The sequence below is a fragment of the Podarcis bocagei genome, assembly GCF_964188305.1.
Source record: "Podarcis bocagei genome assembly, chromosome: 3".
Classification (NCBI taxonomy): domain Eukaryota; kingdom Metazoa; phylum Chordata; class Lepidosauria; order Squamata; family Lacertidae; genus Podarcis; species Podarcis bocagei.
The window spans coordinates 38,989,524-39,005,667 of NC_138127.1; the positions used below are offsets into that span (position 1 = coordinate 38,989,524).

Below are 16,144 nucleotides of genomic sequence, written 5' to 3' on the forward strand. Positions count from 1 at the left end.
ATGAAAGGAACTTTTCATACAAAGATTACCATAATAAAGGACAAAAGTGGTAAGGACCTAACAAGCAGAAGACATCAAGAAGAGGTGGCAAGAATACACAGAGGAATTATACCAGAAAGATATGGATGTTTCGTATACCCCAGGTAGTGTGGTTGCTGACCTTGAGCTAGACATCCTGGAGAGTGAAGTCAAATGGGCCTTAGAAAGCACTGCTAATAACAAGAACCCATGGAAGTGATGATATCCAGCTAAACTATTTAAAATTTTAAAAGATGATGCTGTTAAGGTGCTACACTCAATATACCAGCAAGTTTGTAAAACTCAGCAGTGGCCAGAGGATTGGAGATCAGTCTACATCCCAATCCCAAAGAAGGGCAGTGCCAAAGAATGCTCCAACTACCAATTGCACTCATTTCACATGCTAGCAAGGTTATGCTTAAAATTCTACAAGGCAGGCTTAAACAGTATGTGGACTGAGAACTCCCAGAGGTGCAAGCTGGATTTCGAAGGGGCAGAGGAACCAGAGACCAAATTGCAAACATGCGCTGGATTATGGAGAAAGCTAGAGAGTTCCAGAAAAACATCTACTTCTGCTTCATTGACTACGCAAAAGCATTTGACTGTGTCGACCACAGCAAACTATGGCAAGTTCTTAAAGAAATGGGAGTGCCTGATCACCTCATCTCTCTCTTGAGAAATCTCTATTTGGTAGAAGAAGTGACAGTTAGAACTGGATATGGAACAACTGATTGGTTCAAAATTGGGGAAGGAGTATGACAAGGCTGTATATTGTTTCCCTGCTTATTTAACTTATATGCAGAATTCATCATGCGAAAGGCTGGACTGGATGAATCCCAGGCATCTGGTTGGCCACTGGTAAAGCAGGATGCTGGACTAATGGGCCAATGGGCTGATCCAGCAGGCTCTTTTTATGTTCTTATATTGACTCAGGAATCCAGTAATCCTGTACCTTCCTAAGTAACTGCTGTACATGCTTCTTGGATTCCTTTGTAGGAAACTAGGTTGAGTCTAGTTAATACCTCTGTGGAAGGCTTCCAGTTTTTGGCCATATGCACAGCACTAGCATAGTATACATTTAGCAGATAACTGGCAGGGAAAATGAAAGGAAAAGAGCTTTATAATGCCATATGCGCTCTCTCTCTCTCTCTCTCTCTCTCTCTCTCTCTCTCTCTGTGTGTGTGTGTGTGTGTGTGTGTGTTTAGAAGAGGATAGATGATGCCATGGACAGCATATGGAAACAATTTCTTTTACTTATCTCCATAAGCAGAAATATATCAGCTGCTATTCAAAAGAAGAGGGTTCATATCCTCAAATCAAAAGTGGCTTATAAATAAAATCCTGACACCGTGTGAAAACAGATCAGACACCCTTTTAAGAGATTGCAAAAGATGTTGAGACAGGAGAAAGGCCTTATAACAATATGGATGATCTACATACATTCTATTCAACTACAGAATTACTTTGTAGATCTGACATTATTGCTTTCTCAGTTGCATGCATATTCATTTGGGGGGAAATGCACAAAATATTTCAGCTAGAGTTAGAATATGAACTTGAACTACCACAATCCATCAAAAATTGTTAGAAAAATTAGAGAGTGAGAGAGCCATTATTTTAATATTTTCTCCTTGAATTACTAATTTAAAAGACATTTGCAATTAAACACCTTTAAGAAATAGTGAGATAATTTCACTGTATTTGAAGTGTTAAAATGTATTTGAAGTGCTATATAATTGCAGCTGGAGCATAAGATAATTTCTCCTGGCTCGGCCCCCATTTAAAAATTATTTTTGCAGAGAATTGTGTTATCAGTTATCTAGGGAAATAGTATTTCATTTTCAAGGAAGCAGATACCTGGTTTTTGTTATCTTAGTAAGAGACGCAGCTGTTTCAGTAAATCTCGCCAAGCTTATTAACATCTTTGTGCTGAAGTGTAGCCTACAAGTCTACAAAAAGGTGTCCTGGGGAGAAACACCAAATATGGAAAGTAGTAATCAGTCATGGTGATAATATACCAGTGTTCCCATTTCAGGGGCTCAGTGGGCTCTTCCTCAGTGGGCTTCCAATCCCACACACCAAAAGCATGAGGTGCTTGTCTTCACAACTGCACAAAAACATGCACAGGACTAGCAAAGGTACCTTGCCATACCAAGTACCAAGTACCAAATACCAAGTATAATATATATGAAGATATATGAAACATACGAAGACACTTTATACTTTATCCAGTACATCTGAAGGAGCGTCTCCACCCCCATCGTTCTACCCGGACACTGAGGTCCAGCACCGAGGGCCTTCTGGCGGTTCCCTCACTGCGAGAAGCCAAGTTACAGGGAACCAGGCAGTGGGCCTTCTCAGTAGTGGTGGCCTCAATGTAGAACGCCCTCCCACCAGATGTCAAAGAGAACAACAACTACCAGACTTTTAGAAGACATCTGAAGGCATCCCTCTTTAGGGAAGCTTTTAATGTTTGATGTATTACAGTATTTTAATATTTTTTTGGAAGCCACCCAGAGTGGCTGGGGAAGCCCAGCCAGATGGGCGGGGTATAAATAATAATAATAATAATAATAATAATAATAATAATAATAATAATAATAATAATAATAATAATAATAATACTATGAGTCATTGGTCCACCCATCCCAGGATTGTCTATGCCAACTGACAGCTATCCACAAAGGCCTGAGACATAGGCACTTCCCATCCTTATTTTCTGAGATGCCAGGGACTGAACTGGAGCCCTTATACAGTAGATGCAAAGCACATACTATACCTCTGAGCCATGAAGCCTTCCAGGGCACCTGCTTTTCTCCACTTAAAGTCAGTGCTACATCACTTAATGGGGAGAGTAATAAGCAGAGATGTTCTGCAGGCTTTTGCAACATTCTGTTTATATACGCAGGACCTTCTGCTCCCTCTAGTATTATGGATGAATCTCTCCTCCACAGCCGGACCCTGAGTTATTATTATTATTAAATTAATTATGCAAAAGACTTCCTCATCCTTCTCTTTCCTTTTTCTTGGTACTGCTTAGGATACACGCATTTAATTTTTAGACTGCATTACAAAAAGGGAAACGTGTGAAATCACAAGAGGCTGAAAGGTAGAAAACACTCCTTTATCCTTTCTCTTCCCCATATCTGGCATCACTGCCATCTACCTCTCAAAACTGGTTACTAGGTTTGGTTACTTATTTGGTATGGGAGACTGCAGTGGTCTGCCATTAACTCCCTGCCCATCTAATCCTAGCGAAGGCACATGTCCACATTTTTATGTGTTTTATTCTGTCTGACTTAGAGACTTCGTAGACACAAAACCAAAAATTCCTAGCTTGACTGTGCTTGACTGAGATGGGGACTTGGTGAGTGATTGGGCAGATGGAAACATCTTACTCCTGTATAGGAGTTGCCCAATTCTCAGGGCTCTTCCCCAAAACAAAATGTGACCACAGGGAGGGAGCAGCATTAAACAATTCATACTATTTCAGTGGCACAGTTTAAGCAGCACGAACACCTGAGCACAGATCACCACCATTTTCTTTCTTCCCATAGAGCCTCTAAAAAAAGATGACAGGCTGCTAGCATCCTTCCCAGAAACATCGTAATTCCCTTTCCTACATTTCATGTCCTTAGGATGAACCTCTTTGTAGAGATCTATACATAATTTGCACCTTTTGACAATTTTGGCTTGGGGTGTGTGTGAATGGCTATTTCAATAGAGTGCTGCATGTTATAAGCAATGCCATCATATAAACCACTTTGCATGTATTAAAAGCAAGTGCTTTATTAGATGTGGCAATTTAAGCACATTACTTTTCACTTGTGGAAGCTAGGAAGTGTTGCATTATGGATGAATTAGATTGTTGTATGTTTAAAGCATGTGTTACCTGGAACTGAGGTTTGCTAGATATATCACATTATAACATATACATCTGCATGATGATGGCAGGACCCCTGATGTGAGGAAGATAGGAAAATTATTATAATCTCCATTTCTAAATTGAATGAGCATTTTGCTCAGCAGAAACCTCTTGACTGCAAATAGTCTGAGATTACATCCTGCTGTTTAAGGTACCTGTGTGTGTCTGTCTGCATGTGCATGTGTTTATGAGCACTCATTTATTTTTAAACTGAACATAAGTTTCTCACATTCCTTTAAATCAGATATCTTTGATATCCTATACTGTTAGAGCTACTCACATGTTGTCACAGACAGGTCAAATTAGTGCAATAGCTATTTTATGATTTATTTATTTATTTATTTATTTGAATTATTTGTATTATTTGTATTATTCTGACCCAAGGGATGAGTCACTCTCCTACAGAAAAAGTACTCAAGCCTACCCTTATCAATCTCAGGATGAAACTCACAGCTGCCCTGATTGAAAAGGACATGAAAGAAATTATGCAACAAAAACTCAGTTCAGTTCAACAGCTACAGTAAAACTGGGGAATTGAGAATTACACAGAGGCTGCATTCAGACAAGAGATTAAGGCTTGGCTTAGTGCTACAGGAACAACAATCTCCCCTCATATCTCCCCTCTTGCATGGCCACAAGGATGATATTCAAATATTCCCATTACATTTTATATTAACTGCAGTTTAGGGGGTCATCTGAACTCTAAACTGTGGTTAATCTTAACTCTGGTTAATGAAAAGAAGCCACCTGCATAAACTATGGCTTGAGTTCAGTTTGTATCCACTGGCCAAAGTTAAGATTAACCCAGTTTGTCCATGTTCAAATAACACGGCCAACTGTGGTTAATCTAAAACAGAAGTGAAAGGTCCTAAAGTCCTCCTCACAGTCACTTTCCACCAGAAGAGGAATGGAAAGCACCCAAGCCCAAACCTTGCTGCAGGTTGTTCTTGTAATGCTGAACTGGCCCATAGCCATCAAGGCCTACTCAACATTCAGAGCACCATGCCACCTGTTAATTTTGGTTAACAAGGCATATTACAGGAAGGGAAACAAAAATTGTGCAGAGAGCAGCCTGCACTTTATTTCCACACAGGGGAAAAACAGGCAACGATAAATGACTCAGATTCATATTTTGTTTTGATCCTTTATTGCTGTACAAAAGAGGTAGCCTTTGGTAGTTACTTCTACACAAGCCCATATTCTTCTCTAGAGAAAAAAAGACAGGCTCTGTTAAAAGGTATGAGCAGCATGGGTAACAATGGGACAGCAATCTAGGAAAGTGATATAAAATTATAATGTGTCAATCCAAAGAAAACTAGTTACTGATTTAGAGATAAGAGGACAAAAAGGGACAAAAGATGCTTTGTAGTGTTGGATTGCAAGAAATGAAACCAGGATGGAAGAGAGACAGTTGTGGGATGGGGATGTTTGTAGTCACCAAAGGGTTATCTTCCCTCCCTTTTTCTGTACATAGTGTTAAAATGTTGCTGCATCTTTCTGTTTCTTTTCTATGTTTGCTAAGGGTTGCACATTAAGCTTCCTTAATGTGGGTTTTTCTGTCTCAGCCCCACTTTTTAGAAAGCGTATTCTCCTTCATGGAGAGCACGTGTTGTGGTGGGGGCAAACAAGACATCCTTCTGTTGCTGGGCGGGTTAGTTTGGATGGCCACAAATCCTATTGGGCACCTCTTGGTCATTGGGAAGAATGTGACGTTGTAATTTATGATTGATGACCAAGGGGCCATTTATTCCTTGTGCGCAGCATTGAGTTGCCTCTTTTCGCTGCACGCATTGGATCACTTGCCCACCCTCCCTATATTTAGGGCTGTTTGTGTTGACCTTGCTATGCCTGTCATGGGGTCATCTGCTTTGGGGCAGGAGCCTGGTAGGAATTTTTCCATTTGGCTGATTGGCCGGTGCCATTTGGTTTTTTGCCTACTGCATAGCAAAATCTTCACAACTTGTAGGGTTGCGGTTAGGCATTGGTTAAATTTGGTTGGTGGAGGGAGTATGGTTGGCTGTGCCTGCCCCTCCAATGCTGCTGCTGCAAGGGTATTCCATTAACGGAATTAAGAGGCTCGCCATGCTCTTGTCCGAACCCCTGTCAAGGGGCTAGGGCCACGCAAGAGCCCCTGGGAGCATTTGGGGAGAGGTGAGGGCCTGGCACCCAGCTCTATTCTCTCCCCAAAATGTTTCCCCTTATTGACTTTCGCAGGCTTGCGGATGTCAGTTCTGTTCCTACCTCTAGGTGGGAACAGATAGTCACAAACCAATGCCTAAGCAACCACTTACATTCTGTAATCAATAAAGTTGTGGCCAAAAAATTAAGTCAAAAACCTTAAACAAAAATTCTGTGTGAATTGTGTTTTATTTGAGGGTGGCTTGGGAACCTCGACATGCAAGAGAGTATTCTATGCTTCTTATTGAAAACATGGAGTTTACTACCACAGCTATCACAGCTGCATTTATTCAAAAGTAAATTCATTATTATTTTTTGTTAAACCAGTTACAATATTTCCCCATACCTGTTACCATTTCCCATTGAAAGATCACTGACGTATTATTATTCACTTTAGTGCAGAGCTTTAGTTGCATGCTTTCGTTGCTGCTCTGTTACATTTATTATGCAATGGGTTTTTTCTTCTTGTATTTGGAATAGCTAATTGATGCCATTGGGACATAAGTCTCTTCTGATAAAGGACTGCATGTTGTCTGTATCTTATTTATGGTTTATAACTGGAGAAATAATATATACAGCATGCACACAGTAGTTACAGACATACTAAAAGGCAGACAGATTGAGTACCACAGTATAATTCTGCTGAGGGATTTATATGGTATCATTTACCACAAAGTGGAAATTACAATGTAGTAACACTGCGAAGTTTTAGTTTTGTCTTTATTAATCACCATACTCCCATGCCTTATAATAGCCAAGGCAGAAAAAACTTAGAATAAATTATGCTCAATTCCCTTCACACACCTGATTTTCAAAGTGCTTTGGCGGCAGAATACCTAGACTGGTGCAAAGGGAACATTTTGAAACGAAGGCTGGTGTATTTTCTGCCTAGCAGACTTTCCAGCTCTTCAGCTGTTTATCATGGCATGTTTATGTTCTGCCTTACCCATTCTCTGCCCTACAGGGGCTATGAGAGTCTTTTAAAAGTAGAGGTAGAAACTTTAAATGAATTCACACATGCATGTTCCTAGCTTAAGAACTGCAACTTTGATTGGTAACTTGTATGTGTAAGTAGGCATCATGTATCAAATGTTGAATGAAAGCTGACCTAAGACTTCAAAACAAAACCCCACAGTTTAACTGGTAGAGGCAGTCCAGTGAACAACAGGGAGTCATCACATCCTGATGAGACATGTTCAGTCCTATACATGTACATGCAGTACATGGTGGTTATACAGATTTAAAGTTAGGTGTCTGTCTCCTCCAAGTCTAACATTATAGTCACTGTTGCACTATGGAGTGTATGAGCAATAAATTGGAGAAAGAGAGAGAGGGGGGAGATATCAAAGGAAAAACACCTTTTTAAAATGCTGATAAAGAGCAGTACATTTGAAGTTTTTAGTTAATTACTTCCAACGTTCTTCAGTTAAGAATCTTTTGCAATGGGGAATATTCACTTGCCACTATGATAAGGTATCACATATATATCAAGTCAAACAAATACATTCATTTTCAGCTGCAAAAAGTGGGCAGTGTGAAATGAGATATGAGAACCCCCAAGGAAACGAGGGAGTATAAACAGCAGAGGCCAGAGAAAGCCCCAAAGTCCAAAAGTCCTTAACTAAGGACTGGAGGGACAGTAAGTGGCAAAACCTTCTGTGCCCCCTTTGCCATACATCACCTGGTGATCTCGTTAGACTAGTTTCTAATAAACATTGGGGTTTTCCCCTGTGGCATTAGCAGCATGTATATAAACTATGGATCAGTAATTAATCTCTTAGGGCCAAGCTAGATACAACTTGGAATATCCATGATCAGATTGCCTGACATTTCTTTTTTTTTAGGCTAAAAGCGGGAGTGGGGTGGAGTGGAGTGGTTCAGGGCAGCAGTGCAGAAGGAGGGTTTTAAATCCTGGTTCCTCATTGAAAATGCCCACCACCAAAGGTGATATCAGCTGGAGAGATTTGGGAAAGGGGTATCTGGATAGCTGTCTTTTTAAAAAGAAACCTCATTGGTTAATCATGGCTTCTTGGGGTGAGATTTCCATCATGAATGAGGAAGAGAAAGAGTTAATGCTCTCCATGCACAAGTGTCATGGTCCCAATTCATTCCACTCCATTATCGAATGCAGCTTCCCATTAATTAATTCTATATTCACCTAAAGTGTTGCAATTTTTGTATAGATACAGCACTCACACCCAATACAAGCATAGGTATTTTTTTTCAGTGATACAACATGCCATTTGATACGTTCAGGTTAAATCAGTTTTGGAATATGCAAAAGCAAATCTGTCAGATCGAGAGAAATCACTGGAAGCCATTCCAGTAGGAAATCTGTTCCATGACATTCCAAAAAGAAAGGAAGGAAGGAAGGAAGGAAGGAAGGAAGGAAGGAAGGAAGGAAGGAAGGAAGGTAGGTTCTCTCTGCCAAGTATAAATAAAATGCTATACCGCTCATGGAAAACAGACATCTATTAACTCTGCCCGCCCACCCCACTGTACTATATACACAGAAACATACAGTTCTGAAGCTGTAGGCTTTCAAATAATCCACCAACCTTCTTATCCTTATACTCATCCAGAAGATCGGATACATCTACTTTAGACCAAGAACATTCAAAGAAGAATTTATGTCTGCCAGTCTTCAGTGCTCAAAAGCCTTCAGAGTTTATAAGAGAGATCAGTGATATGGTAAAAAGGCTCCAGATGCAAAAGGGATGAATAGATATTTCTTCTTAAATGTGTTCTGACTTGTTAAGGCTGTAGGGGGAAAAACAGAATGCAGTTATTTTGAAGAAGCAATATTGTTCATGTAAGTCTAAAACAACAATAAAATACAGGGCCACAAAATTATACTATAGCAGCCTTCCAGGTGCTTTGGACTGCATCTCCCATCCTCCCTGATTTTTTACCATGCTAGCTGGGGCTGATGGGAGTTGTTGTCCAACACCTCTGGAGGGCACTATGGTGAGGAAGGCTGGGATATAGGAATGCAACTGTATTGATTAGCATTGTGCATCTATAAATGCCCACCCCCAACTTAATGTTCTCTTTTAAAACAAATGGTGTAAACTTGGAAGACAGTCAGTGTCAGCCATTTATCTATCTATCCATCCAATCCACTTCTACACAGTAACCTCCACTAGAATAACAACAAAGAATAGCTGATAAGTGGCGGGGATAGCATGGGTAGAGGCTGCTTGTTATGAATTCTCCTACAATATGTTAATTTGATCATATTGTGCACATTTTTTTTTCCAAATCAACAGGTTACCATTGGGGGTTTCTCTTCTATCAGTTTTTGGCAACACAGGTTTCTGTGGCTTAAAATAACTATTATTTCACCTCCTCTTTTATATATTCCAGTAATATCACTTGTGGATTTGCAGTTGCTATGTATAAGGGGCCCAGAAATTCAGAACTTTGGGGCAGCTCAAGAATATATCTAAGTAATTCTGCCCTTTGTGTCCTACATCTCCAACAATTATTTTGAGTTATCTCATTTAATTTGTTTGGGGTAAGGTGCCAAAGATATTGAGTTGGTTTTTTAAAATCTTTAAAATATGTTTATATTAGTTTGGGTTCAAAACATTTGGGGCTTTGCTGCGCATATTTGTATGTAATGTTTACTTCTTCCCCTTAGTTTAAAAAGTGATTTGACAATTAGGCAAAAAGAAGAAAATGTATGAGTTGCTATTGAAGTACATGCTATTTTATTTTTTTAAAGGACATGCACTTTGCCCTGTGCATTCATTATCCTGTCTTCTGAAAAGACTGCCATTATATAGAAAAGATTATCTATGCTTTAGGAAAGAAGCTTTTTAAAATGTTTCCTCCCAGTGAAATCTTGAACTCAGTATTTGAGAGGGAAGCTAAGCTGATAAGTGGAAAGTAGACTGAATTTAAAATAAAAGCTTCCACTTCTTCCTCCCCTTGAGAGTATATTTAGCTCACAGCATACAAATAAATAAACCTTCATTTAAACTGAGATGCAGTGTTGTTCAATAAAAGTGATGGTGTCAGCCTTGATATGAAAGGTTCTACCCATAATTCTGCATCCCAAGCACCACAACATTTCCAGTGCTTGGCTTGGGAGATTTCTATCCTTCATCACTAAGCAGACGAAAGGAATGAACATCAGTAGCATTAGGAAAACATCTATATGTTCACTACTATTTACTGACTTGGAATGTGTATGAAGTAGTTAAAGCATGTATGTTTTCAAGGCATACATTTGTTCTCAAGAGAACACAGTTAAAAATAAATAAAGGAAGGAAGCCAGACTTGATTTCAGCTGAACTTTCCTGCCTCCGATACACACGGATTTAATTTTACTGCTCAGCAGCCCTCCGTGCCCCACTCCACAATGTTAATGAGTGCTTCCCATCTCTCCAGAGAGACTTTTAGGGGAATGCAAGCGGCTGCAGGGGAGGAGGGAGCAGGAAACTCTATTTTCTTAAACTTCCTTAAATTAACTTACCTTAAGATTGAATCCATTATCTACCATGCTTCTACTGCCACTAGTGGGAGCCAATGAGAGCAAGGGTTCTGCCACTTTATACAAGAAGAGCATCTACTTGAACCCTCTCATGCAGTGTTTCAGCATTTGAGGCTATAGCATTGGCTAGTCTCCCAGTGAACATACTCAAGGGAATCTCTCTAGACGATGGTGGCTGCTGCAACTGCTGTTGGACTACAGTTAGATGAGCAGCAGCCAAAATGGTGTCCCCCAACCGTTGTTGGACTGCAGTACCCACCATCCTCTAACCCAGAGCTTTCCAAACTGTGTGTCATGACACATTAGTGTGTCGGCTGCAGTGTGTAGGTGTCTTGCATGAACGCTCCCCACACTCCTCCCAGGGCTGGAAAGGGGCTAGTCGAACCTCCGGTTTGCTAATAAAACTGAACTACTGTGTCGTGAAATGATGCATGTCTAAAAAGTGCATCACCAACATGGAAAGTTTGGAAAGGTCTGCTCTAACCACTGACTATGCTGGCTGGGGCTGATGGAAGTTGCCATCCAGGCAGAGAAAGGCTGGTCTGCATGGTCTCTTAGTAACAGTACAGGAAGTCACACCAAACCAGCATGTACAATTGTTTTGAAATTATTATCAAGACTGTAAATATTAAATAAATGATTTTTTTCTAAAAAAAACTTCACAGCAAAAAAGTAATCCTGTAATATATAAAGCTATAAAGTACAGACATTTTTCAAGTGGGATCTGTAACAGCAATGAAGCAAAGTTGTATGACTTGCACAAATGACAAATGATAAATGTTATTGAAGGGTTTTAATACTCTAACCAAGGTGTTTTTGCTCAAAGTAGATTCTCAAAGGGCGTTTTGAGGTCGTATTAATGCAACTTTCAGAAATATGTTCTGCACACCTTTATTCTATTACACAACATGGCAAACATTGTATCTTCACATTCTTTTTTTATCTACAATCTCAATGGAATAATGGTTTGGGATTTGTTCATTTTAGGATTTTATTATGGCATTTAATGAATTTTTTTGGAACTGAGGCAACCACAAAGTTTTCTGAAAAGATTATTGAAATCTAATCGAGTCATGAGATAAGCACTCCCCTCCTCTTCTCACGATGCTTCCAGAAACATAAATATTTACAACTTTATCTACTCTGATTATTCATTCTTTGCCGAAGCATCCATATTTTCTGAAAGCAGATAAGTACCAAAGAAATGAATGCCATTTTGCTTAGTTCCTATCATCATGAAGAATATGGGCCTATTATCAGGAAATGCTATGATCTGGAAATCCATCATAGCAGTCCTACAGAAAAGCACAATGTAACTTGGAGAGCAATGCCCATGGAACACTCCTGATAGCAGAGCATGTGCTAACAGAGCAAGCATGGAGGCTGCAGAGGCACCAGCTAAGGAGTCAGGTCATGTTCAAGTCTCTCTAGGCCAGCTGCTGGTGATCAGTGAACCACTCTGCCTTAGGCTGTCAGACAGGATTCCTCAGAAGTTCCTCCTAGACCAGCAGGTCCTGTATGGTCACTGTCAAGACCAGGGCCGTCTTTAGCATATGCACCGCCGGGGTGCAAAGATCCACCCAGCGCCCACAAATTAACTTTTATTATGCTTATGTCAGACACTACGCTTACGCCTTATCTCCTGTTTACCAAAGAAGGGAGGAAAAAGAAATGTGTTTCTCGCTTAGCATTCATCGTAAAATGAAGAAAAAATGCAGCTCACGGAATTCATAGTGTGTGCTCTAGGTGCGTTTTTGTGGAAATGGAAAACTAAAACCGCATGCTGAAACGCATGTGTAGTAGAGCCCTAAGTACTAAGGAGTTAGTCAAAGAAAATGCCAACAATTAGTGAAAATAAACACTATTTTTTAACGATTTCTCTAAACGAATTTGAACTGTAAGTGATGAAATTAAAATGCGCCAAAGTGAATGACAAGCTCCGCTGCTGGCGCATCACATCTTTGGTAAATAAGCACACAAAGTTGAAAGTCCTTTAGTGAAACAGTAGGTATATATTTTGGTAATAACTAGGTATATATGTATTTTGTTTTTCTAGCTTGATGAAAATTATTTATTATTTCATAACAGATAGATAGTTAAGAGCTTAGGCGGCCTCAGCGGCGGGTGCCTGGCGCCCCCCAGAATTCGGCGCCGTGGTGGCCTGCACCCCTTGCACCCTCAGTAAAGACGGTCTTGGCCAAGACTCCCACAAGCAACTACCTGTGAACCTAAAGAACCAGATGCCACCATCCACAGCTGTTCACAGATACAGTGGCACAGGGAGTATGCCAGGAGTGAGACTACAGAGTGGAGGAGGAGTGCCTATCTTCAGGCCAGATGGTTGATTCTCTGACATTCTCCACAGAGGAGTAAAACAACTTCTAGGGAGCTGTAAAGTGGCCTTTTGTGGCATTTACAGTTTGCTTCTGCTGCAAATGTGCAAAGCCACTATTTTCAGACTGTAGTCCCGGAGAGCAAAAGTCTATTACAGCTGTTACATCTGCCTTTATCTGTTGTTTTAAGAATACATTTTTTGCAATGTTCTTCTAGTAAACACTGCTAATTAAAAACAGTAGACAGAATGCTGTTTAAAATCCTAATATGTAATCTTAATGCACCAATACTATGTAATACTGGAGCCCCTTATGCTGCTGTTAGAGATCTCTTTCCAGCTGTCAATGAATAACATCCCTGGATTCCTGCTAATTGGCTGTACACCAAGGCAAACATCTCAGCTAATTTGAGAACATAGTACCGATTAGTTCTAGATAAAGTATGAATATTTATAAAGAAAGAACCAATAATGAGAGAAAGGCAGAGATGGAAACCAGCAAAAAAGGGAGAAAAAACACCCTTTCAGATGCTTTAATAAGATTTTTAATCCTTCGAGCAACTGACAAGAATATTTAACTGTCATACTTTCAGAATGGAAAAGACAAAATCATCCCTGTGTATGATCTTTGTTCCTAAATAAAATGCTTAGGGGATTTAGATTTACAGAGCTTTTCTTCAGGCACAAATAAAAATAAAGCAAATGGCTTTTAAAATGGATGGCTTGGATTCCAAGGTGCTCTTATATGAGCAGAAACACACCTCAGCTTGGGCAAGCCCCCTGCTGATTTCCTCTTCCAGCTCCAGAGGGTTCCCAACCATCAGAAACTTATTTTTAGAAGCACACGAACCTCCAAGGACAAGGGAAGTGGGAAACATTCAATTAAATTCTCGTCCAGCCAGAATATCTAGCTCAGATTGGAGGAATATAACAACAACATGCCAACAAGTCTATTATTCAGTTGTTTAATCCCCCCACACTTTTTTTAGATGAGGCAGTCATTCTTGCAATTATTTTGTATTGCTTTACAATATTATATCTTGTGCACTGCTTTGATATATGAGTGGGCAGTATTTTTCGCTCTATAAGACAAACCCGACCATAAGACATACCTAGTTTTAGAGGAGGAGAACAAGAAAAAAAATATTCTCTCTCTCTCTGCGCAGCGCCCCTTCAGCGAAGCGGCAGGAGAAACGGAGCCCCTTCTATTTCTCCTCCCGCTTCGCTGAAGGGGGCGCTGCGCAGAGAGGGAAAGCTGCGCAGCACCTCTCCAGCGAAGCGAAACCAGGAAAGCGAGAGGGATCGGTGTGGACCGATCCCTCTTGCTCTCCTGGCTTCCAGCGGCTATCCCTGAAGCCAGGAGAATGAGAGGGGTTGGTCCGCACCGACCCCTCTCGCTCTCCAGGCTTCAGTGAAAGCAACGCGAAGCGGGAGGAGTGCAGCAGGACGTCCCGCTGTGCTCCGGAGGCTTCCGGCAGCTATCCCTGAAGCCAGGAAAGCGAGAGGGGCTTCTTTCTATTTTCTTTCTATGCTATTTCCCCCCTGTTTTCCAGCACTCTCCCACGATCTCTCCAATCCAGACCAAAATATATTGAGTTGAAGCTTTTGGGCCAGCTGGAGGCTGGAGGACATGTAAGAAAGCAACGCGAAGCCTCTGGAGTGCAGCAGGAGCTCCCGCTGCGCTCCGGAGGCTTCTGGTGGCTATCCCTGAAGCCAGGAGAACGAGAGGGGTCGGTGCGCACCGGAGGCTTCGGGTTTCTTTCGCTGAAGCCATGGAGCCTGCATTCGCTCCATAAGACACACACACATTTCCCCTTACTTTTTAGGAGGGGAAAAGTGTGTCTTATAGAGTGAAAAATATGGTACATACTTTTAGAAACAGAAACAAATAAACAAACATACTATTTTCAAGACCTGAACAGCAGTGTCAATTTAGTCAGCAAAGGTTAAGATATGCTTTTAGTAGCAGGCTATGGGAAGTGCTTGCAGGCCATGTGGCACAATCGAAGTCCAAAAGTGCTCTACAAAATTGCCATTTCCTATGGAGAACCTACAGGTGCCCCCCTACTTATGCGGGGATAACGTTCCAGAGCCCTGCACATATAAGCGAAAATCACATAAGTGGGGAGCACCCTCTAGAATGCCTCTAAATGCTATTTCCCCCCTGTTTTCCAGCACTCTCTCCCACACTCTCCAATCCAGACCAAAATATCTTGAATTGAAGCTTTGGGGCTAGCTAGAGGCTGGAGAACATGCAAGAAAGTAGCTGTTGTACTACCCCATGCATCAGCTGTAAGGCAAGGAGGCTGAGCAGCCTAAAACACTGCTGTGCCTCCAGTCTCTTCGGGGCAGTAATATAGATTCCTCAAATGAAAGAGTTTTTACTAGAGATAATGTGTGATTTTACCAAAATACTGACACATTTCAGCATTGCTTAGCTTATTCAATCTATAAACAATTCAACATGTGGTAGAATTTATATCATTGTAAACTGCTGAAATCCACATTTAAAAAAATGAATAATGTGTTGTTTGCAAACTCTTGGATTAGAACATCAACAGAAGGAAGACCTGAGCTCCTATACAGTAATAACTTAGCTTGAGTGTGACAACATTCATTATCGACTCTTACCATGCTGAATTATAATTATGAAAATCAGTAATTTAATTGGCATCTACTGCAGTGAAAACAAGCTTAACCAATGTTATGATTGGAGTGCAAGTGCCTCCTTGTGCTTTCAAAACTCAGCCTTCCTATCAGGTATTCAGTCACTATATAGCTAAACGGCCAGTTGTTAAGATACACTGAACATGTTATAATGTGCAGTAATATTCATACATATATGAAAAAGGATGCAGAAAACAAACGCTCATGGAGAAAATATAGGAAATGCAGCAGAGATCACCACTCATGTGAATGGCATGCTAGACAATAAGGACCACTTCACATATTTACAAGTTTAAATGTATCCATACAATGCTTGAAATGCACACCTAAGATTATAACAGGTGAATTGCAGCAATTGCGCAATCTTTGCGGTCTCGGGTGGCGGTATCAGGCCTTGGGTGGAATCCTTTTGTCCATCTTCCTCTTGCGGCGGCGATACCAGGGTTCCCCGTTAAAGGGGTTTTCTGAAGGGAGGCTTTGGCCGTACACCGAAAGGTCGTCATTGCTCTCTCCTGCGGCGGCTGTG

The 16,144-nt window shown here is 40.8% G+C and overlaps 2 protein-coding genes across 8 annotated transcripts in view; one reads left to right on the plus strand and one right to left on the minus strand.

Moving 5' to 3' along the window:
* LOC308583081 (uncharacterized protein) overlaps positions 1-16,144 on the plus strand; it is a 145,734-nt gene that overhangs the window by 104,225 nt on the left and 25,365 nt on the right. The gene's annotated exons all lie outside the window — the stretch shown is intronic.
* The window catches only part of HS3ST5 (heparan sulfate-glucosamine 3-sulfotransferase 5), a 148,713-nt gene that overhangs the window by 81,541 nt on the left and 51,028 nt on the right, over positions 1-16,144 (minus strand). For 6 of the 7 annotated variants that reach the window (XM_081186744.1, XM_081186739.1, XM_081186743.1 and 3 more), the window contains exon 2: positions 8,680-8,881. The exons of the other annotated variant lie outside the window; for it this stretch is intronic. The gene's annotated coding sequence lies outside the window, so the exon portion shown is untranslated. The remainder of the gene's footprint in view (positions 1-8,679; positions 8,882-16,144) is intronic. 7 annotated transcript variants of the gene reach the window in all.